The 23,184-nt window shown below is 33.3% G+C and overlaps 1 protein-coding gene and 6 non-coding genes across 7 annotated transcripts in view; 1 reads left to right on the plus strand and 6 right to left on the minus strand.

The window, feature by feature from the left end:
* The window catches only part of LOC136851878 (probable phospholipid-transporting ATPase IIB), a 351,307-nt gene that overhangs the window by 26,180 nt on the left and 301,943 nt on the right, over nt 1-23,184 (minus strand). The window lies entirely within an intron of this gene.
* TRNAA-AGC (transfer RNA alanine (anticodon AGC)) lies at nt 4,456-4,528 on the plus strand. The gene has a single exon. It is a non-coding gene; the product is annotated as a tRNA-Ala (tRNA).
* Nucleotides 9,766-9,838, minus strand: TRNAA-AGC (transfer RNA alanine (anticodon AGC)). Its single transcript has one exon. It is a non-coding gene; the product is annotated as a tRNA-Ala (tRNA).
* Nucleotides 12,131-12,203, minus strand: TRNAA-AGC (transfer RNA alanine (anticodon AGC)). The gene has a single exon. It is a non-coding gene; the product is annotated as a tRNA-Ala (tRNA).
* On the minus strand, nt 18,918-18,990 carry TRNAA-AGC (transfer RNA alanine (anticodon AGC)). The gene has a single exon. It is a non-coding gene; the product is annotated as a tRNA-Ala (tRNA).
* TRNAA-AGC (transfer RNA alanine (anticodon AGC)) lies at nt 19,960-20,032 on the minus strand. Its single transcript has one exon. It is a non-coding gene; the product is annotated as a tRNA-Ala (tRNA).
* Nucleotides 21,209-21,281, minus strand: TRNAA-AGC (transfer RNA alanine (anticodon AGC)). The gene has a single exon. It is a non-coding gene; the product is annotated as a tRNA-Ala (tRNA).

Consider the following 23,184-nt stretch of genomic DNA (forward strand, 5'->3'; position numbering starts at 1 on the left):
GGGATGTAGCTCAAATGGTAGAGCGCTCGCTTAGCATGTGAGAGGTACGATCGATACCCGCATCTCCAGGACTACTTTTACTTAGTTCTTAGTTTTGGGCCATGACGAATATAATCAGATTCATATAATGATCGAATGTAGCAGTTTAGTAATTAAATTATTAAATTGAGTTAAATTGTTCTGCATTAATAATATTTGACTCGAGGTCACAGTTTTGAAAAAAGTGTACCTTTCTTAAGCACAACTCTAGCTAAATCACTTTAGGGAGCCATCTGTCGGTTGCCAACATGCCATGTAAGTAGAATAATCTACAAGATTATATCTCTATCCTTTTTCTCATACACATCACTTTCTCCTTTCATAAAATCACATCCGCTGCATTTACCACTATGTGTTGTCCTTTAAACGCCAGTTAATCACAGAATATTAAACAGTGAAGAAGGTTAGTTTGACTGATTTGCTTATCTGATATGGCATTACAACGACCATGTTCATTGACAACAGAGTTCACAGATTCCCCCTACCTAGCCATAAAGAAGCTAACCTTTCTATGTTAAAAACTGTGAAAAAGATGTGTACAGAAAAAATAACAAAAGATAAAAAATGACATCCTTTTTCTTTTTATGCAGTATTTAAAAATATTTCCAACAATTCAAAATAATGCAACATAACAATAATAAAAATTGGTAAAATCAAAAAGAAAAGACATGATTTAACACAATTGTAATTTGTCAATTCTTTCCATTATGATCTTCCCCCACCATCCCCCTTTCAATCCTTAATACCTTTATAAAATGCTTTCATTTATAATCCTCCTTGTAAGTTAGTTTTCATGTACAGAATGTCTACAACCTTCGAGCTAATGATAATCTTTAATTTATGACTGTTGGAATTATGCCTATTTCCGGACATAGTTACATCATGCTCTAAACGTGTAAAATCATAACAAATGTCGAAATTTGGGGATTAAGTAATTTCACAAACAACAAAAGTAAACATGTCTACATATGTGGCAAGTGCATCAGAGACGGAAATGTTTGGCCAATGAATGCAATAAAAATTGCCATCGATGTGTTCCCACTTTCGATAATGTTCCCACTGGGGATGTAGCTCAAATGGTAGAGCGCTCGCTTAGCATGTGAGAGGTACGGGGATCGATACCCCGCATCTCCATATTGACTTTAATCAAGGAGAATTCATAGGTGTGCAATTTCGGTTTGATTATGAAAGATGAAGTTTATGGACGATAAAATCTCTGATCGACTTTGAAACTAGAAATCAAAAACAGAAATTCTAAATTTTCCAATATCAATTATTGCCAGACTGATCTCCTTATGCATGGTCCCAAAATGCACAACTGTACTGTGTCTGGATTATATACAACTACATCTGAATTTAGTGCTATGGAATATCTATAATTTACAATACTAGCCGAAAAATCAAGAAAAGTCTTTGGAGGAAGATGAAATAGATAAATATAAAAATAGCAAACTTCTTGAACTACTGCTATAAAATAAGTTTTTCCACTCTTCTCTTGTGAGCTTTCTACATTAACTCCTTTCAGGTCTAAGTCTTCAACTACCCACTTTCTCCAGGAGTTCTTGGGTCTTCTTCAGGTCTTCTGAGATCTTTCATACATGGATAATAAGTTGATTGAATTATAAAATTAAATACATGTAATGTCTAAAGCAATAACAAATAGCCAAAAACTGTGGATATAGTTTTTTCACATTTAAAAGAATCATTATGATCAGAGACAGAGTACTGATCATACACATATTATGGTACCTCTATTATTTCTGCTGCTGCCGTTGTTGTGTTTTCTTTTAAAAGACTTCATATGATGCCTTTGTATTGTTCTCAAGAAAAAACATATTAAGATAAGGTGCTTTTCAGATACCCAATAGTCTTGAACAAAATACGCCTTGAGTGATTTATGATCTTGTCTGGGTATGTATAAATAATCCAAGGGAATGAGAATTCAGTATTCACTAAGGTTTGTCAGACTATAACAGAATAATGCTCACTCATAATGTGCTGATTAAAAGTGTCTGGTACCCTTGAATGGGTTTTAAAATGCATCTTAATTTTCAATATTTCCATATATTTAAAAGAAAAATAATACTGGAAATAAGCAGCACTGAAAGTTAAAGAATTATGAAATTAATTTTATAGCGAAAGCAAAAATCTGGTTATGAGCCAATAGCATTCAGGAAATATTTGGCAAGTAGAGCAACAGACAGTGTTGCCAATCTTGTTCCCACTATCTGAAGTGTTCCCACAGGGGATGTAGCTCAAATGGTAGAGCGCTCGCAGCATGTGAGAGAGTACGGGGATCGATACCCGCATCTCCAGGACGACTTTTGCTTTAGTTTTTAGTTTTGGACCATGACGAACATAATCAGATTCTTAATATAATGATCAAATGTAGCAGTTTAGTAATTAAATTATTAAACTGAGTTAAATTACCTGTATTAATAATTTTGACTCATGATAACAGCTTTAAAAAAAATGTATTTCTCCTAAGTACTATTCTACTATTTAAATTAAGCTACAAATCACATTAGGGAGCCACCTCTCGATTTTCAAATACCTACTACATGGAAGTAGCATTAATCTATAAAATCTTATCTCTATTCTCTTTCTCATATCACACCACTTTCTCCCTTTCATAAAATCACAGCCCTTACCATTACCTATGTGTCGTCCTTTAAATGCCAGAAAAGCTATAATTCTATCAAGTATATCATATAATCCATTAAAACTGTGATAAAGGAGTGTACAGAAAATAAATAACATGCGATAAAAATTTATGTCCTCTTTTTTTATTATCTAACCATAACAAAAATAGCAAAACGAAAGAAAGATATGATTTAACATAAATGTAGTGTCAATTCTTTCCATTATGCTCTCCCCCCACCTTTCACCTTTCAATCCTTACTATCTTTATAAAATGCTTTCATTTATAATCCTCCTTGTATGATAGTTTTCATGTACAGAATGTCTATAACCTTAGAGCTAATGATAATCTTTGATTTATGACTGCTGCAATTATGCCCATTTCAGGAAATATTTATATCATGCTCTAATGTGTAAAAAGACAAAAATGTGGAAACTTGGGGATTAAAGCAAATTTCACAAACAACGAAAGTAAACATGTCTGCATATGTGGCAAGTGCATCAGAGACGGAAATGTTTGGCAAATGAATGCAATAAAAATTGCCGTCGACATGTTCCCACTTTCGATGGTGTTCCCACTGGGGATGTAGCTCAAATGGTAGAGCGCTCGCTTAAAGCATGTAGAGAGCGAAGGATCGATACCCCGCATCTCCATATTGAAATTTAATCAAAGGAGAATCCATAGGTGTGCAATTTCATTTTATTATGGAAGATGAAGTTTATGGATAATAAAATCTCTGATCGACTTTAAAACCAGAAATCAAACAACAGAAATTCTAAATTTTCCAATATAAGTTATTGCCAGACTGATCTCCATATCCATGGTACCTGAAATGCATAAATGTACTATGTCTAGTTTTATATGCAACTACATCTCAATTTTAGTGCTATGACATATCTACAGTTTACAATACCAACAGAAAAAATCAAGGAAAGTCATTGGAGGAAGATGAAATAAGTAAATATAAGAAACAGCAACTTATTGAATCACTGCTACAAAATGAGTTTTTTCCATTCTTCTTAGGCGAGCTTTCTACCTTAACTCCTTTCAGGTCCATGTCTTCAACTGTTCACTTTCTCCAGGATTTCTTGGGTCTTGTACAGGTCTTCTGGAGATCTTTCATACATGGATATTAAGGTGATTGAATTATAAAATTAGATGCATGCAATGTCTAAAATGTAAAAAATAGTTAAAAACTCTGGACATAGTTTTTTTTTACATTTAAATGATTATTATGATTATAGACAAAATTTTGTTAGAGACTTTATATGATGCTTAGTATTATTCAAGAAAAAAATTTGAACATAGCGTGATTATCAGATACTCATATAGGCTTAAAGAAAGTATGCCTTAGGCGATTTATGATCTTGACAAGGTATATATTAGTAATCCAAGGAAATGAGAATTTGGCAGCATTCACTTGAGGTTTACCAGACTATAACAGAATAATGCTAACTCATATGCGTTTCTCAACATTGTCTACCAAAAGCCAGTTTTTTTTATTTGTAGGGAGATATAACTGCTGATTAAAGTGTCTGGTACCCTTGAATGGGTATAAAAATGCATCTTAATTTTCAATATTTCCATATATTTCTAAAAAAAAAAAAAATACTGGAAATAAGCAGCACTGAAAGTTAAATAATTATGAACTTAATTTTATAATGAGAAAGCAAAAGTCCTGGTTACGAGCCAATAGCATTTAGGGAAATATTTGGCAAAGTAGTTGAACTGACAGTGTTGCCAGTCTTGTTCCCACTATCTGAAATGTTCCCACAGGGGATGTAGCTCAAATGGTAGAGCGCTCGCTTAGCATGTGAGAGGTACGGGGATCGATACCCCGCATCTCCAAGGTAACTTCTTTATGCTAGCAATCACTGTGACATTCAAGTTATGCCCTGTATCACATGACTATGGTAGTTGCCAGATCTTTCATTCCCCTCTGATCTCTTTAGAAAGCTAGTTTTCAATTCTGTCAAGTTGCAAGGCTTGTAATAATAAAAATATCCATTACTATTTTTCTTGAAAAATAATCCCCTTCTTTGAATAACATGTTAAAATAATTCTCCTAAATATTGTCAACAGGAATCTTATTATCTATAACCAGCTTTTCAAATTTATTTACTGCATATGTAAAATATATTATAAAATTATATGCAAGAATTTTGGAAACTCAAAAAACCCAGACTTTCAGAATAGTTTTTCTCACTTTAAAATGGAGACAAAGATTAGAAACAAGCAAGCAATATTCATAAACATATAACTGCGTTTTGATTATTAACGTTAGCCAACATCTGTATTCTTCTTATGCCAGAGATTCTTTTCATGGTTAAACATTATTCATTAAAGACCAAGTTTTAAATTAGGGCTATTTCTAAATACCCAAAATGGTCTTTGAGAAAGTGTACTACTGTGTTAGTGCTTTATGGCACTGGCATGGTATCAGGATTTCAAGGGAATGTCAGTTTAGCACACAACATTCTACATGGTGCAAAACCGAGAAGATCCACTGATTTCAACTGAATGTTGTGCTTAATAATCCTAATGTTATAACATAAAATTGCTTGGAGCGTTGTGTCATTATCGATATTTAAAATAATTTAGGTCATGATTGCATTATTTATAAAATATGGCATGTAAATATAATTAATAAGTATTACCCAACAGAACAAGTTATATTAATTTGGCTTATGAAAGTGCCTGATACCTTTCAATGTGTATACCAGTAATCTTAATTTTGTCTCTTTCCTTAAATTCGTGTATAAATCACGAAAATGAATTAATAGAAAGGTGCAACATTCGAATTTAAAGAAAATATGGCAATAATTTTATTAAAAAAACTGTAAAATAGAAAATATCCTGGTTATGAACCAACAGCATCAAGAGAAATACTTGGCAAACCAAGTGCAAGAGACAGTGTTGCCAATCCTGGTCACACTGTCCATCCCTCAACCCCACAGGATGTAGCTCAAATGGTAGAGCGCTAAACTTAGCATGTGAGGAGTTAAGGGATCGATACCCCCGCATCTCCAGGACGAATTTTTGCTTCTAGTTTTTAGTTTTGGGCCATGAAGAATATAATCAGATTCATATAATGATCAAATGTAGTAATTTAGTCATTAAGTTTTCAAACTGAGTTAAATTGTCTACATTAATAATTTTTGACCCATGATCACAGCTTTAAAAAGCGTACTTTTCTTAAGCACTACTCTAAAATTTAAGCTACAAATCACTTTCAGGAGCCATCTGTCAGTTGCCAAATATCTCTTACATGGACGTACCATTAATCTGCAAGATCATATCTCTATCCGTTTTCTCATACACCATCACTTTCTCCATTTCATAAAATCAGCCCTATTTACCTACATCTTTAAGTACCAGAAAGGCTATAATTCTGTTAAGTATATCATATAATCCATTAAAACTGTGATAAAGAAGTGTACCAAAAAAAAAATAACATGAGATAAAAAGTTATATCCTTTTTTTATTATGCAGTATTTTAAATATCTTTTAACAATTCCAAATAATAAAACCTAACTATAAGAAAAATTGTAGAATCAAAGAAAGATATGATTTAACACAAAAGTAGTGTGTCAATTCTTTCCATTTTGCTCTCCCCCCACCACCCACCTTTCAATCCTTACTACCTTAATAAAATGCTTTCACTCACAATCCTCCTATTATGTTATTTTTCGTGTACAGAATGTCTATATCCTTAGAGCTAATGATAATCTTTAATTTATGACTGCTGCAATTATGCTAAGCGAGCGCTCTACCATTTGAGCTACATCCCCTGTGGGTTGAGGGATGGACAGTGTGACCAGGATCGGCAACACTGTCTCTTGCACTTGGTTGCCAAGTATTTCTCTTGATGCTGTTGTTTCATAACCAGGATATTTTCTATTTTACTTTAATAAAATTTTTGCCATATTTTCTTTAAATTCGAATGTTACACCTTTCTATTAATTCATTTTTGTGATTTATACACGAATTTAAGGAAATAGACAAAATTAAGATTACTGGTATACACATTCAAGGTATCAGGCACTTTCGTACACCAAACTAATATATCTTGTTATGTTGGGTTACACTTATTTATGATATTTAAATGCTATATCTTATGTTATATCATACATTAGGATTACAAACACAAATTTCAGTTGAAATTTCAGAGTGGATGCTTGGGTTTGATACCATGTAGAATTTTGTGTGCTAAACTAACATTCCCTTGAAATCCTGATACCATGCCAGTGCCATAAAGCACTAACACAGTAGTACACTTTCTCAAAGACCATTTTGGGTATTTAGAAACAGCCCTAATTGAAAACTTGGTCTTTAATGAATAATATTTAAGCATGAATAGAATCTCTGGCATAAGAAAAAATGCAGATGTTAGCTAATGTTAATAATCAAAACACAATGATATGTTTATGAATATTGCTCGCTTGTTTCTAATCTTTATATCCATTTTAAAGTGAGAAAAACTATTCTGAAGGTCTGGGTTTTTCGAGTTTTCAAAATTTTGCATTTAATGTTATAATATATTTTACACAGTAAATAAATTTGAAAAGCTGGTTATAGGTAATAAGGTTCCTGTTGACAATAATTAGGAGAATTATTTTAACATGTTATTCAAAGAAATGGATTTTTTTCAAGAAAAACAGTAATGGATATTTTATTATTATAAGCCTTGCAACTTTAAAGAATAGAAAACTAACTTTCTAAAGAGAGCTGAGGCGAATGAAAGATCTGGCAACTACCACAGTCATGTGATACAGGGCATAGCACGCATGTCACAGTGATTGCTAGCATAAACAGAAGTTACCTTGGAGATGCGGGGTATCGATCTCCGTACCTCTCACATGCTAAGCGAGCGCTCTACCATTTGAGCTACATCCCCTGTGGGAACATTTCAAATAGTGGGAACAAGATTGGCAACGCTGCCTGTTGCACTACTTTGCCAAATATTTCCCTTAATGCTATTTCCTCGTAACCAGGACTTTTGCTTTCTTGTTATAAAATTAATTTCATAATTATTTAACCTTCAGTGTTGGTTATTTCCAATATTATTATTTTTTTTAGAAATATATGGAAATATTGAAAATTAAGATGCATTTTTATACCCATTCAAGGGTACCAGACACTTTAATCAGCAATTATATCTCCCCATAAATAACAAAAACTGGCTTTTGGTAGGCAATGTTGAGAAACGCATTATGAGTCAGCATTATTCTGTTATAGTCTGGCAAACCTCAAGTGAATGCTGCCAAATTCTCATTCCCTTGGATTACTAATATATACCCCCTTAAGATCAGAAATCACCCAAGGCATACTTTCTTTAAGCCTATTTGTATATCTGAAAATCACCCTATCTTTAAATTTTTTTCTTAAATACTACTAAGACATCATATGAAGTCTTTGACAAAAAAAAAAAAAAAAAAACAACATCAAACAGAAATAATAAAGGTTTGATATGTGTATTTCAGTACCTTGTCTCTGATCATAATGATTCTTTAAATGTGGAAAAAACTATGTCCACAGTTTTTGGCTATTTGTTACGTTTTAGACGTTGCTTGCATTTAATTTTATAATTTAATCAACTTAATATCCATGTATGAAAGATCTCCAGAGGACCTGTAGAAAACCCAAGAAATCCTGGAGAAAGTGAATAGTTGTAGACATAGACCTGAAAACATTTAGGGTAGAAAGCTCACAAGAGAAGAGTGGAAAAAACTCATTTTATAGCAGTGGTTCAAGAAGTTGCTATTTATATTTACTTATTTCATCTTCCTCCAATGACTTTCCCTGATTTTTTTCTGTTAGTATTGTAAATTATAGATATTCCATAGTACAAACATGTAGACATAGTTGTATATAAAACTAGGCATAGTACATTTATGCATTTCAGAGACCACATATAAGGAGATCAATTTTTGCAATAACTGATGTTTGGAAATTCAGAATTTCTTTTGTTTGATTTCTAGCTTCAAAAATCGATCAGAGATTTTATCATCCATAAACTTCATCTTCCATATTCAAACCAAAATTGCATGCCTTTGAATTCTCCTTGATTAAAGTCAATATGGAGATGCGGGGTATCGATCCCCGTACCTCTCACATGCTAAGCGAGCGCTCTACCATTTGAGCTACATCCCTAGTGGGAACACCATCGACAGTGGGAACACATCGACGGCAATTTCAATTGCATCCAATTGCCAAACATTTCCATCTCTGATGCACTTGCCACATATGCAGACAAGCTTACTTACGTTGTTCGTGAAATTTGCCTTAATCCCCAACTTTCGACAATTGTTATGATTTTACACGTTTAGAGAATGATGTAACTATGTCCTGAAATACGCATAATTGCAGCAGTCATAAATTAAAGATTATCATTAGCTTTAAGGTTGTAGACATTCTGTACACGAAAAATAACATACAATGGAAGATTATGAGTGAAAGCATTTCATAAAAGTAGTAAGGACTAAAAGGTGGAAGATGGGGGCAGAGCATAATGGAAAGAATTGACACATTACATGTGTGTTAAATCATATCTTTCTTTGATTCTACCTTTTTCTTATAGTTAAGCTGTATTATTTTGAATTGTTAAAAGATACTGCATAATAAAAAAAGGTTATCACTTTTTATCTTATGTTATTTTTTCATTACACTTCTTTCTCACAGTTTTAATGGATTATATGATATACTTAATAAATTACAGCCTTTCTGGCATTTAACGGATAACACATAGGTAAATGTAAGGGGCTGTGATTTTATGAAAGGGAGAAAGTGATGGTGTATGAGAAAAATGATAGATATAATCTTGCAGATTAGTGGTACTTACATGTAGGAGATATTTGGCAATTGACAGGTGGCTCCCCAAAGTGATTTGTAGCTTAAATTGTAGAGGAGTGCTGAAGAAAAGTACATTTTTTGAAAGCTGTGATCGTGAGTCAAAAATTATTAGTGCAGACAATTTAACTCAGTTTAATAATTTAATTACTAAACTACTACATTTGATCATTATGTTATGAATCTGATTATATTCTTCATGTCCCAAAACTAAGAAGTAGAAGGAAAAGCCGTCCTGGAGATGCGGGGTATCGATCCCCGTACCTCTCACATGCTAAGCGAGCGCTCTACCATTTGAGCTACATCCCCTGTGGGTTGAGGGATGGACAGTGTGACCAGGATTGGCAACACTGTCTCTTTCACTTGGTTGCCAAGTATTATAATTTCTCTTGATACTGTTGGTTCATAACTATATTTTCTATTTCACTTTAATAAAATTATTGCCTTATTTTCTTTAAATTCGAATGTCGCTTTCTATTAATTCATTTTTGTGATTTATACACGAATTTAAGGAAATAGACAAAATTAAAATGTACTGGTATACACATTCAAAGTATCAGGCACTTTCATACACCAAACTAATATATATATCTTTTTCTGTTAGGTAAGACTGATTTGTTATATTTACATGCTATATTTTATAAATAATGCAATCATGGCCTAAATTATTTTAAATCTCGATAATGACGCAACACTCCAAGCAATTTTTGTTATATCATACACTAGCATTATAAGCAGAACTTTCAGTTGAAATTTCAAGTGGATGCTTGGGTTGCGTACCATGTAGAATGTTGTGTGCTAAACTGACATTCACTTGAAATTCTGATACCATACCAGTTCCATAAAGCACTAATAGTACGCTTTCTTTAAGACCATTTTGGGTATTTAGAAACTGCTCTAATTTAAAACTTGGTCTTTAATGAATAATATTTAAACATGAATAGAATCTCTGGCATAAGAAGAATACAGATGTTAGCTAATGTTTATAATCAAAACACAGTCATATGTTTATGAATATTGCTTACTTGTTTCTAATCTGTATCTCCAGTTTAAAGTGAGAAAAACTATTCCGAAGGTCTGGGTTTTTCGAGTTTTCAAAATTTTTGCATTTAATCTTATAATATATTTTACACACACACAGTAAATAAATTTGAAAAGCTTGTTATAGATAATAAGATTCCTGCTGACAATATTTAGGAGAATTATCTTAACATGTTATTCAAAGAAATGGATTTTTTTCAAGGAAAACAGTAATGGATGTTTTATTATTATAATCCTTGCAACTTTAAAGAATAGTAAACTAACTTTCTAAAGAGAGCAGAGGCGAATGAAAGATCTGGCAGCTTCCACAGTCATGTGATACAGGGCATAGCACGCATGTCACAGTGATTGCTAGCATGAACAGAAGTCATCTTGGAGATGTGGGGTATCGATCCCCGTACCTCTCACATGCTAAGCAAGCGCTCTACCATTTGAGCTGCATCCCCTGTGGGAACATTTCAAATAGTGGGAACAAGATTGGCAACGCTGCCTGTTGCACTACTTTGCCAAATATTTCCCTTAATGCTATTTCCTCGTAACCAGGACTTTTGCTTTTTCGTTATAAAATTAATTTCATAATTATTTAACCTTCAGTGTTGCTTATTTCCAGTATTATTTTTTTTTAGAAATATATGGAAATATTGAAAATTAAGATGCCATTTTATACCCATTCAAAAGTACCAGACACTCTCATCAGCAATTAAATCTCCCCACAAATAATAAAAACTGGCTTTTGGTAGGCAATGTTGAGAAATGCAGTATGAGTCAGCATTATTCTGTTATATTCTGGCAAACCTCAAGTGAATGCTGCCAAATTCTCATTCCCTTGGATTACTAATACATACCCTGTCAGGATCATGATCACCCAAAGGCATTGTTTAAATTTGTATATCTGAAAATCACCCTATCTTCAATTTTTTTTTTCTTAAATAATACTAAACATCGTATGAAGTCTTTGACAAAATTTCCTCAGTATAATCATAATGATCCTTTAAAGGTGAAAAAACTGTGTCCAAAGTTTTTAACTATTTGTTACGTTTTAGACGTTGCTTGCATTTAATTAGATAATTCAATCAACTTAACATCCATGAATAAAGGATCTCTAGAAGACCTGTAGAAGACCCAGGAAATCCTGGAGAAAGTGAATAGTTGAAGACATAGACCTGAAAGGAGTTAAGGTAGAAAGCTCACAAGAGAAGAGTGGAAAAAACTCATTTTATAGGTGTGGTTTAAGAAGTTGCTCTTTCTTATATTTACTTATTTCATCTTCCTCCAAAGACTTTCCTTGATTTTCTCTTCTAGTATTGTAAATTACAGATATTCCATAGTACAAAAATTTAGACGTAACTGTATATAAAACTAGACATAGTACATTTATGCATTTCATGGACAATGGATAAGGAGGTCTGTCTGGCAATAAGTGATGTTTGAAAATTTAGAATTTCTGTTGTTTGACTTGTAGCTTCAAAGTCAATCAGAGATTTTATCATCCATAAACTTCATCTTCCATAATAAAACTGAAATTGCATACCTATGAATTTTCCACGATTAAAGTCAATATGGAGATGCGGGGTATCGATCCCCGTACCTCTCACATGCTAAGCGAGCGCTCTACCATTTGAGCTACATCCCCAGTGGGAACACCATTGACAGTGGGAACACATCGACGGCAGTTTTGATTACATCCAATTGCCAAACATTTCCGTGTCTGATGCACTTGCCACATATGCAGACACGCTTACTTTCTTGTTCGTGAAATTTGCCTTAATCCCCAAGTTTCGGCATTTGTTATGATTTTATACCTTTAGAGAATAATGTAAATATGTTCTGAAGTAGGCATAATTACAACAGTCATAAATTAAAGATTACCATTAGCTTTAAGGTTGTAGACATTCTGTACATGAAAAATAACATACAAGGAAGATTATGAATGTAAGCATTTTATAAAGGTAGTAAGGATTGAAAGGTGGAAGGTGGGGGGAGAGCATAATGGAAAGAATTGACACACTACATTTGTGTTAAATCGTATCTTTCTTTGATTCTACCTTTTTTATAGCTAGGCTGTATTATTTTGAATTTTTAAAAGATATTTAAAATACTGCATAATAAAAAAAAGGTTATCACGTTTTACCTTATGTTATTTTTTTCAGTACACTTCTTTATCACAATTTTAATGGAATATATGATATACTTAATAGAATTATAGCCTTTCTGGCATTTAAAGGATAACTCTTAGGTAAATGTAAGGGGCTGTGATTTTATGAAAGGGAGAAAGTGATGGTGTATGAGAAAAAGGATAGAGATATAATCTTGCAGATTAATGGTACTTTCATGTAGGAGATTTTTGGCAATTGACAGGTGGCTCCCTAAAGTGATTTGTAGCTTAAATTGTATTTTAACATGTTATTCAAAGAAATGAATTGTTTTTCAAGATAAACAATAATGGATGTTTCATTGTTATAAGCCTTGCAACTTTAAAGAATAGAAAACTAATTTTCTAAATTGGGCAGATTTGAATGAAAGATCTGCAACTACAACTGTTATGAATACAGGGCATAGCTTGAATGTTCCAGTGATTGCTAACATAAACAGAAGTCATCTTGGAGATGCAGGGTATCGATCCCCGTACCTCTCACATGCTAAGCGAGCGCTCTACCATTTGAGCTACATCCCCTGTGGGAACATTTCAGATAGTGGGAACAAGATTGGCAACGCTGCCTGTTGCACTAGTTTGCCAAAAATTTCCTTTAATGCTATTGGCTCGTAACCAGGACTTTTGCTTTCTCGTTATAAAAGTAATTTTATAATTCTTTAACTTTCAGTGTTGCTTATTTCCAGTATTATCATTTTTAGAAATATATGGAAATATTGAAAATTAAGATCCATTTCCACACATTCAAGGGTACCAGACACTTTAATCAGCAATTATGTCTCCCACAAGTAACAAAAAAACTGGCTTTTGGTAGGCAATGTCGAGAAACACAATATTATGGGTCAGCATTATTCTGTTATAGTCTGGTAAAACCTCAGTGAATGGTGCCAAATTCTCATTCCCTTGGATTACTAATATACACCCTGTCAAGATCAGAAATCACCCAAGGCATACTTTCTTTCATACTATTGGATATCTGAAAATTACCCTATCTTAAAATTTTTTTCTTGTATACTAGTAAGGCATCATATGAAGTCTTTAAAAAAAAAAAAAAAGTCAGCAACAGAAATAATAGAGGTACCATAATATGTGTATGATCAGTACTCTCTTGTCTCTGATCATAATGATTGTTTAAATGTGGAAAAAATCTGTCCACAGCTTTTGGCTATTTGCTACGTTTTACACATTGCTTGCATCTTAATTCTATAATTCAATCAACTTATCATCCATGTATGAAAGATCTCCAGAAGACCTGTAGAAGACCAAGAAATCCTGGAGAAAGTGAATGGTTGAAGGCATAGACCTGAAAGGAGTTAGGATAGAAAGCTCACAAGAGAAGAGTGGAAAAAACTCATTTTATGGCAGTGGTTCAAGAAGTTGCTATTTATATTTACTTATTTCATCTTTCTCAATGACTTTCCTTGATTTTTTTTGCTAGTATTGTAAATTATAGATATTTCATAGTGCAAACATGTAGACGTAGTTGTATATAAAACTAGACAGTACATTTATGCACTGCAGGGACCATGGATAAGGAGATCAGTTTTGCAATAACTGATGTTTGAAAATCTAGAATTTCTGTTGTTTGATTTCTAGCTTCAAAATCGATCAGAGATTTTATCATCCATAAACTTCATCTTCCATAATCAAACCAAAATTGTATACCTATGAATTCTCCTTGATTAGGGCCAATATGGAGATGCAGGGTATCGATCCCAATACCTCTCACATGCTAAGCGGAATGCTCTACCATTTGAGTTACATCCCCAGTGGAACACCATCGACAGTGGGAACATATCGACAGCAATTTTAATTGCATCCAGTTGCCAAACATTTCCGTCCTGATGCACTTTGCACAAATGCAGACAAGTTTACTTTTGTTTTCGTGAAATTTGCCTTAATCTCCAAGTTTCGACATTTGTTATAATTTTACACCCTAGAGCATGATGTAAATATGTTCGGAAATAGGCATAATTGCAGCAGTCATAAATTAAAGATTATCATTAGCTCTAAGGATATAGACATTCTGTACACGAAAATAACATACAAGGAAGATTATAAGTGAAAGTATTTTATTAAGGTAGTAAGGACTGAAAAGTAGATGGTGGGGAGAGCAAAATGGAAAGAATTGGCACACTACAATTGTGTTAAATCATATCTTTCTTTGGTTCTACAATTTTTCTTATAACTAGGTTGTATTATTTTGAATTGTTAAAAGATGTTTAAAATACTGCATAATAAAAAAAGGATATAACTTTATTTAATGTTATTTTTCAGTACACTTCTTTATCACAGTTTTAACGGGATTATCTGATATACTTAATAAAATTATTGCCTTTCTCATTTTAAAGGATAACACATAGGTAAATGTAAGGGCTGTGATTTTATTTTATAAAGGAGAAAGTGATGGTGTATGAGAAAAAGGATAGAGATATAATCTTGCAGATTAATGGTACTTTCATGTAGGAGATTTTTGGCAATTGACAGATGGCTCCCTAAAGTGATTTTGTATCTTAAATTGTATTTTAACATGTTATTCAAAGAAATGTATTGTTTTTCAAGATAAACAATAATGGATGGTTCATTGTTATAAGCCTTGCAACTTTAAAGAATAGAAAACTAATTTTCTAAATTGGGCAGAAACGAATGAAAGATCTGGCAACTAAGGAACTGTTATGTAATACAGGGCATAACAAAAATGTCACAGTGATTGCTAGCATAAACAGAAGTCATCTTGGAGATGCAGGGATCGATCCCCGCATCTCTCATATGCTAATTTTGACGCTCTACCATTTGAGCTACATCCCCTGAGGGAACATTTCAGATAGTGGGAACAAGATTGGCAACGCTGCCTGTTGCACTAGTTTGCCAAAAATTTCCTTTAATGCTATTGGCTCGTAAATCAGGACTTTTGCTTTCTCATTATAAAAGTAATTTTATAATTCTTTAACTTTCAGTGTTGCTTATTTCCAGTATTATCATTTTTAGAAATATATGGAAATATTGAAAATTAAGATCCATTTCCACACACATTCAAGGTACCAGACACTTTAATCAGCAATATGTCTCCCACAAGTAACAAAAAACTGGCTTTTGGTAGGCAATGTCGAAAACACAATATTAAGGGTCAGCATTACTCTGTTATAGTCTGGCAAACCTCGAGTGAATGGTGCCAAATTCTCATTCCCTTGGATTACTAATATACACCCTGTCAAGATCAGAAATCACCCAAGGCATACTTTCTTTAAGCATACTTGGATATCTGAAAATTACCCTATCTTAAAATTTTTTTTTCTTGAATACTACTAAGGCATCATATGGAGTCTTTAATAAAAAAAAAAAAGTCAGCAACAGAAATAATAGAAGTACCATAATATGTGTATGATCAGTACTCTCTTGTCTCTGATCATAATGATTGTTTAAATGTGGAAGAAAAAACTATCCACAGCTTTTGGCTACTTGCTACGTTTTACACATTGCTTGCATCTAATTCTATAATTCAGTCAACTTATCACCCATGTATGAAAGATCTCCAGAAGACCTGTAGAAGACCAGGAAATCCTGGAGAAAGTGAATGGTTGAAGGCATAGACCTGAAAGGAGTTAGGATAGAAAGTTCACAAGAGAAGAGTGGAAAAAACTCATTTTATGGCAGTGGTTCAAGAAGTTGCTATTTATATTTACTTATTTCATCTTTCTCAATGACTTTCCTTGATTTTCTTTGCTAGTATTGTAAATTATAGATATTCCATAGTATAACTGATGTTTGAAAATCTAAATTTCTGTTGTTTGATTTCTAGCTTCAAAGTCGATCAGAGATTTTATCATCCATAAACTTCATCTTCCATAATCAAAACAAAATTGCATATTTATGAATTCTCCTTGATTACAGCCAATATGGAGATGCAGGGTATCGATCCCCGTACCTCTCACATGCTAAGCGAGTGCTCTACCATTTGAGCTACATCCCCAGTGGGAACACCATCGACAGTGGGAACATATCGACAGCAATTTTAATTGCATCCAGTTGCCAAACATTTCCGTCCCTGATGCACTTGCACACATGCAGACAAGCTTACTTTCGTTTTCGTGAAATTTGCCTTAATCTCCAAGTTTCGACATGTGTTATAATTTTACACCCTTAGAGCATGATGTAAATATGTTCGGAAATAGGCATAATTGCAGCATTCATAAATTAAAGATTATCATTAGCTCTAAGGATATAGACATTCTGTACACGAAAAATAACATACAAGGAAGATTATAAGTGAAAGTATTTTATTAAGGTAGTAAGGACTGAAAAGTAGATGGTGGGGGAAGCAAAATGGAAAGAATTGACACACTACATTTGTGTTAAATCATATCATTCTTTGGTTCTACAATTTTTCTTATAGCTAGGTTGTATTATTTTGAATTGTTAAAGATGTTTAAAATACTGCATAATAAAAAAAGGATATAACTTTTTATTTAATGTTATTTTATTCGGTACACTTCTTTATCACAGTTTTAACGGATTATATGATATACTTAATAGAATTATAGCCTTTCTGGCATTTAAAGGGATAACACATAGGTAAATGTAAATAGCTGTGATTTTATGAAAGGAGAAAGTGATGATGTATGAGAAAAAGGATAGAGATATAATCTTGCAGATTAATGGTACTTTCATGTAGGAGATTTTTGGCAATTGACAGGTGGCTCCCTAAAGTGATTTGTATCTTAAATTGTATTTTAACATGTTATTCAAAGAAATGAATTGTTTTTCAAGATAAACAATAATGGATGTTTCATTGTTATAAGCCTTGCAACTTTAAAGAATAGAAAACTAATTTTCTAAATTGGGCAGAGGCGAATGAAAGATCTGGCAACTTCAACTGTTATGTAATACAGGGCATAGCTTGAATGTCACAGTGATTGCTAGCATAAACAGAAGTCATCTTGGAGATGCAGGGGCATCGATCCCTGTACCTCTCACATGCTAAGCGAGCGCTCTACCATTTGAGCTACATCCCCTGTGGGAACATTTCAGATAGTGGGAACAAGATTGGCAACAGAACCTGTTGCACTAGTTTGCCAAAAATTTCCTTTAATGCTATTGGCTCGTAACCAGGACTTTTGCTTTCTCGTTATAAAAGTAATTTTATAATTCTTTAACTTTCAGTGTTGCTTATTTCCAGTATTATCATTTTTAGAAATATATGGAAATATTGAAAATTAAGATCCATTTCCACACACATTCAAGGGTACCAGACACTTTAATCAGCAATTATGTCTCCCCACAAGTAACAAAAAACTGGCTTTTGGTGCAGGCAATGTCGAGAAACACAATATTAAGGGTCAGCATTATTCTGTTATAGTCTGGCAAACCTCGAGTGAATGGTGCCAAATTCTCATTCCCTTGGATTACTAATATACACCCTGTCAAGATCAGAAATCACCCAAGGCATACTTTCTTTAATCATACTTGGATATCTGAAAATTACCCTATCTTAAAATTTTTTTTTCTTGAATACTACTAAGGCATCATATGAAGTCTTTAACGAAAAAAAAAAAAAGTCAGCAACAGAAATAATAGAGGTACCATAATATGTGTATGATCAGTACTCTCTTGTCTCTGATCATAATGATTGTTTAAATGTGGAAGAAAATCTGTCCACAGCTTTTGGCTATTTGCTACGTTTTACACATTGCTTGCATCTAATTCTATAATTCAATCAACTTATCATCCATGTATGAAAGATCTCCAGAAGACCTGTAGAAGACCCAGAAATCCTGGAAAAAGTGAATGGTTGAAGGCATAGACCTGAAAGGAGTTAGGATAAAAGCTCACAAGAGAAGAGTGGAAAAAACTCATTTTATGGCAGTGGTTCAAGAAGTTGCTATTTATATTTACTTATTTCATCTTTCTCAATGACTTTCCTTGATTTTTTTCTGCTAGTATTTTAAATTATAGATATTCCATAGTGCAAACATGTAGAATCAGTTGTATATAAAACTAGACATAGTACATTTATGCACTGCAGGGACCATGGATAAGGAGATCAGTTTTGCAATAACTGATGTTTGAAAATTTAGAATTTCTGTTGTTTGATTTCTAGCTTCAAAGTCGATCAGAGATTTTATCATCCATAAACTTCATCTTCCATAATCAAACCAAAATTGCATACCTATGAACTCTCCTTGATTAGAGCCAATATGGAGATGCGGGGTATCGATCCCCGTACCTCTCACATGCTAAGCGAGCGCTCTACCACTTGAGCTACATCCCCAGTGGGAACACCATCGACAGTGGGAACATATCGGCAGCAATTTTAATTGCATCCAGTTGCCAAACATTTCCGTCCCTGATGCACTTGCACAAATGCTGACAAGCTTACTTTCGTTTTCGTGAAATTTGCCTTAATCCCCAAGTTTCGATATTTGTTATAATTTTACACCCTTAGAGCATGATGTAAATATGTTCGGAAATAGGCATAATTGCAGCAGTCATAAATTAAAGATTATCATTAGCTCTAAGGATATAGACATTGTACACGAAAAATAACATACAAGGAAGATTGTAAGTGAAAGTATTTTATTAAGGTAGTAAGGACTGAAAAGTAGATGGTGGGGGGAGAGCAAAATGGAAAGAATTTACACACTACATTTGTGTTAAATCATATCATTCTTTGGTTCTACAATTTTTCTTATAGCTAGGTTGTATCATTTTGAATTGTTAAAAGATGTTTAAAATACTGCATAATAAAAAAAGGATATAACTTTTTATTTAATGTTATTTTTTTCGGTGCACTTATTTATCACAGTTTTAACGGATTATATGATATACTTAATAGAATGTAGCCTTTCTGGCATTTAAAGGATAACACATAGGTAAATGTAAGGGGCTGTGATTTTATGAAAGGGAGAAAGTGATGATGTATGAGAAAAAGGATAGAGATATAATCTTGCAGATTAATGGTACTTTCATGTAGGAGATTTTTGGCAATTGACAGATGGCTCCCTAAAGTGATTTTGTATCTTAAATTGTATTTTAACATGTTATTCAAAGAAATGTATTGTTTTTCAAGATAAAAAATAATGGATGTTTCATTGTTATAAGCCTTGCAACTTTAAAGAATAGAAAACTAATTTTCTAAATTGGGCAGAGGCGAATGAAAGATCTGGCAACTACAACTGTTATGTAATACAGGGCATAGCTTGAATGTCACAGTGATTGCTAGCATAAACAGAAGTCATCTTGGAGATGCGGGGTATCGATCCCCGTACCTCTCACATGCTAAGCGAGCGCTCTACCATTTGAGCTACATCCCCTGTGGGAACATTTCAGATAGTGGGAACAAGATTGGCAACGCTGCCTGTTGCACTAGTTTGCCAAAAATTTCCTTTAATGCTATTGGCTCGTAACCAGGACTTTTGCTTTCTCGTTATAAAAGTAAATTTATAATTCTTTAACTTTCAGTGTTGCTTATTTCCAGTATTATCATTTTTAGAAATATATGGAAATATTGAAAATTAAGATCCATTTCCACACACATTCAAGGGTACCAGACACTTTAATCAGCAATTATGTCTCCCCACAAGTAACAAAAAACTGGCTTTTGGTAGGCAATGTCGAGAAACACAATATTATGGGTCAGCATTATTCTGTTATAGTCTGGCAAACCTCGAGTGAATGGTGCCAAATTCTCATTCCCTTGGATTACTAATATACACCCTGTCAAGATCAGAAATCACCCAAGGCATACTTTCTTTAAGCATACTTGGATATCTGAAAATTACCCTATCTTAAAATTTTTTTCTTGAATACTACTAAGGCATCATATGAAGTCTTTAACGAAAAAAAAAAACAGCAACAGAAATAATCGAGGTACCATAATATGTGTATGATCAGTACTCTCTTGTCTCTGATCATAATGATTGTTTAAATGTGGAAGAAAAACTGTCCATAGCTTTTGGCTATTTGCTACGTTTTACACATTGCTTGCATCTAATTCTATAATTCAGTCAACTTATCACCCATGTATGAAAGATCTCCAGAAGACCTGTAGAAGACCCAGGAAATCCTGGAGAAAGTGAATGGTTGAAGGCATAGACCTGAAAGGAGTTAGGATAGAAAGCTCACAAGAGAAGAGTGGAAAAAACTCATTTTATGGCAGTGGTTCAAGAAGTTGCTCTTTATATTTACTTATTTCATCTTTCTCAATGACTTTCCTTGATTTTTTCTGCTAGTATTGTAAATTATAGATATTCCATAGTGCAAACATGTAGACGTAGTTGTATATAAAACTAGACATAGTACATTTATGCACTGCAGGGACCATGGATAAGGAGATCAGTTTTGCAATAACTGATGTTTGAAAATTTAGAATTTCTGTTGTTTGATTTCTAGCTTCAAAGTCGATCAGAGATTTTATCATTCAATAACTTCATCTTCCATAATCAAACCAAAATTGCATACCTACAAACTCTCCTTGATTAGCGCCAATATGGAGATGCGGGGTATCGATCCCCGTACCTCTCACATGCTAAGCGAGCGCTCTACCACTTGAGCTACATCCCCAGTGGGAACACCATCGACAGTGGGAACATATCGACAGCAATTTTAATTGCATCCAGTTGCCAAACATTTCCGTCCCTGATGCACTTGCACAAATGCAGACAAGCTTACTTTCGTTTTCGTGAAATTTGCCTTAATCCCCAAGTTTCGACATTTGTTATAATTTTACACCCTTAGAGCATGATGTAAATATGTTTGGAAATAGGCATAATGGCAGCAGTCATAAATTAAAGATTATCATTAGCTCTAAGGATATAGACATTCTGTACACGAAAAATAACATACAAGGAAGATTATAAGTGAAAGTATTTTATTAAGGTAGTAAGGACTGAAAAGTAGATGGTGGGGGGAGAGCAAAATGGAAAGAATTGGCACACTACATTTGTGTTAAATCATATCTTTCTTTGGTTCTACAATTTTTCTTATAGCTAGGTTGTATTACTTTGAATTGTTAAGATGTTTAAAATACTGCATAATAAAAAAAGGATATAACTTTTTTATTTAATGTTATTTTTTTTTCGTACACTTCTTTATCACAGTTTTAATGGATTATATGATATACTTAATAGAATTATAGCCTTTCTGGCATTTAAAGAATAACATAGCATAGGTAAATGTAAGGGGCTGTGATTTTATGAAAGGGAGACAGTGATGGTGTATGAGAAAAAGGATGCAGATATAATCTTGCAGATTAATGGTGCTTCCATGTAGGAGATATTTGGCAATTGATAGGTGGTTCCCCAAAGTGATTTGTAGCTTAAATTGTAGAGTAGTGCTTAAGAAAAGTACCTTTTTTTTAAAGTTGTGATCATGAGTCAAAAATTATTAATGCCAACAATTTAACTCAGTTGAATAATTCAATTACTAAACTACTACATTTGATCATTATATGAATCTGATTATATTCTTCATGGCCCAAAACTAAAAACTAGAATCAAAAGTCGTCCTGGAGATGCGGGGTATCGATCCCCGTACCTCTCACATGCTAAGCGAGCGCTCTACCATTTGAGCTACATCCCCTGTGGGTTGAGGGATGGACAGTGTGACCAGGATTGGCAACACTGTCTCTTACACTTGGTTGCCAAGTATTATAATTTCTCTAGATGCTGTTGGTTCATAACCAGGATATTTTCTATTTTACTTTAATAAAATTATTGCCATATTTTCTTTAAATTCGAATGCTGCACCTTCCTATTAATTTATTTTTTGTGATTTATACACGAATTTAAGGAACTAGACAAATTAAAATTACTGTATACACATTCAAAGGTATCAGGCAATTTCATAAACCAAATTAATATATCTTGTTCTGTTGGGTAAGACTTATTTGTTATATTTACGTGCCATGTTTTATAAAAAATGCAATCATGGCCTAAATTATTTTAAATTTCGATAATGACACAGCACTCAAGCAATTTTTATGCTATACATTATCATTACAAGCACACCTTTCAGTTGAAATTTCCAGTGGATGCTCGGGTTGCGTACCATGTAGAAGGTTGTGTGCTAAACTGACATTCCCTTGAAATTCTGATACCATGCCAGTGCAATAAAGCACTAATAGTATGCTTTCTCTAAGATCATTTTGTGTATTTAGAAACAGCACTGATTTAAAACTTGGTCTTTAATGAATAATATTTAAGCATAAATAGAATCTCTGACATAAGAAGAATACAGATGTTAGCTAATGTTTATAATCAAAATACAGTGATATGTTTATGATTAATGCTTGCTTGTTTCTAATCTGTATCTCCAGTTTAAAGTGAGAAAAACTATTCTGAAGGTCTGGGTTTTTCGAGTTTTCAAAATTTTTGCATATAATCTTATAATATATTTTACACACACAGTAAATAAATTTGAAAAGCTTGTTAAGATAATAAGATTCCTGTTGACAATATTTAGGAGA

This window comes from Macrobrachium rosenbergii, chromosome 24 (assembly GCF_040412425.1).
Source record: "Macrobrachium rosenbergii isolate ZJJX-2024 chromosome 24, ASM4041242v1, whole genome shotgun sequence".
In the NCBI taxonomy this organism is placed as follows: domain Eukaryota; kingdom Metazoa; phylum Arthropoda; class Malacostraca; order Decapoda; family Palaemonidae; genus Macrobrachium; species Macrobrachium rosenbergii.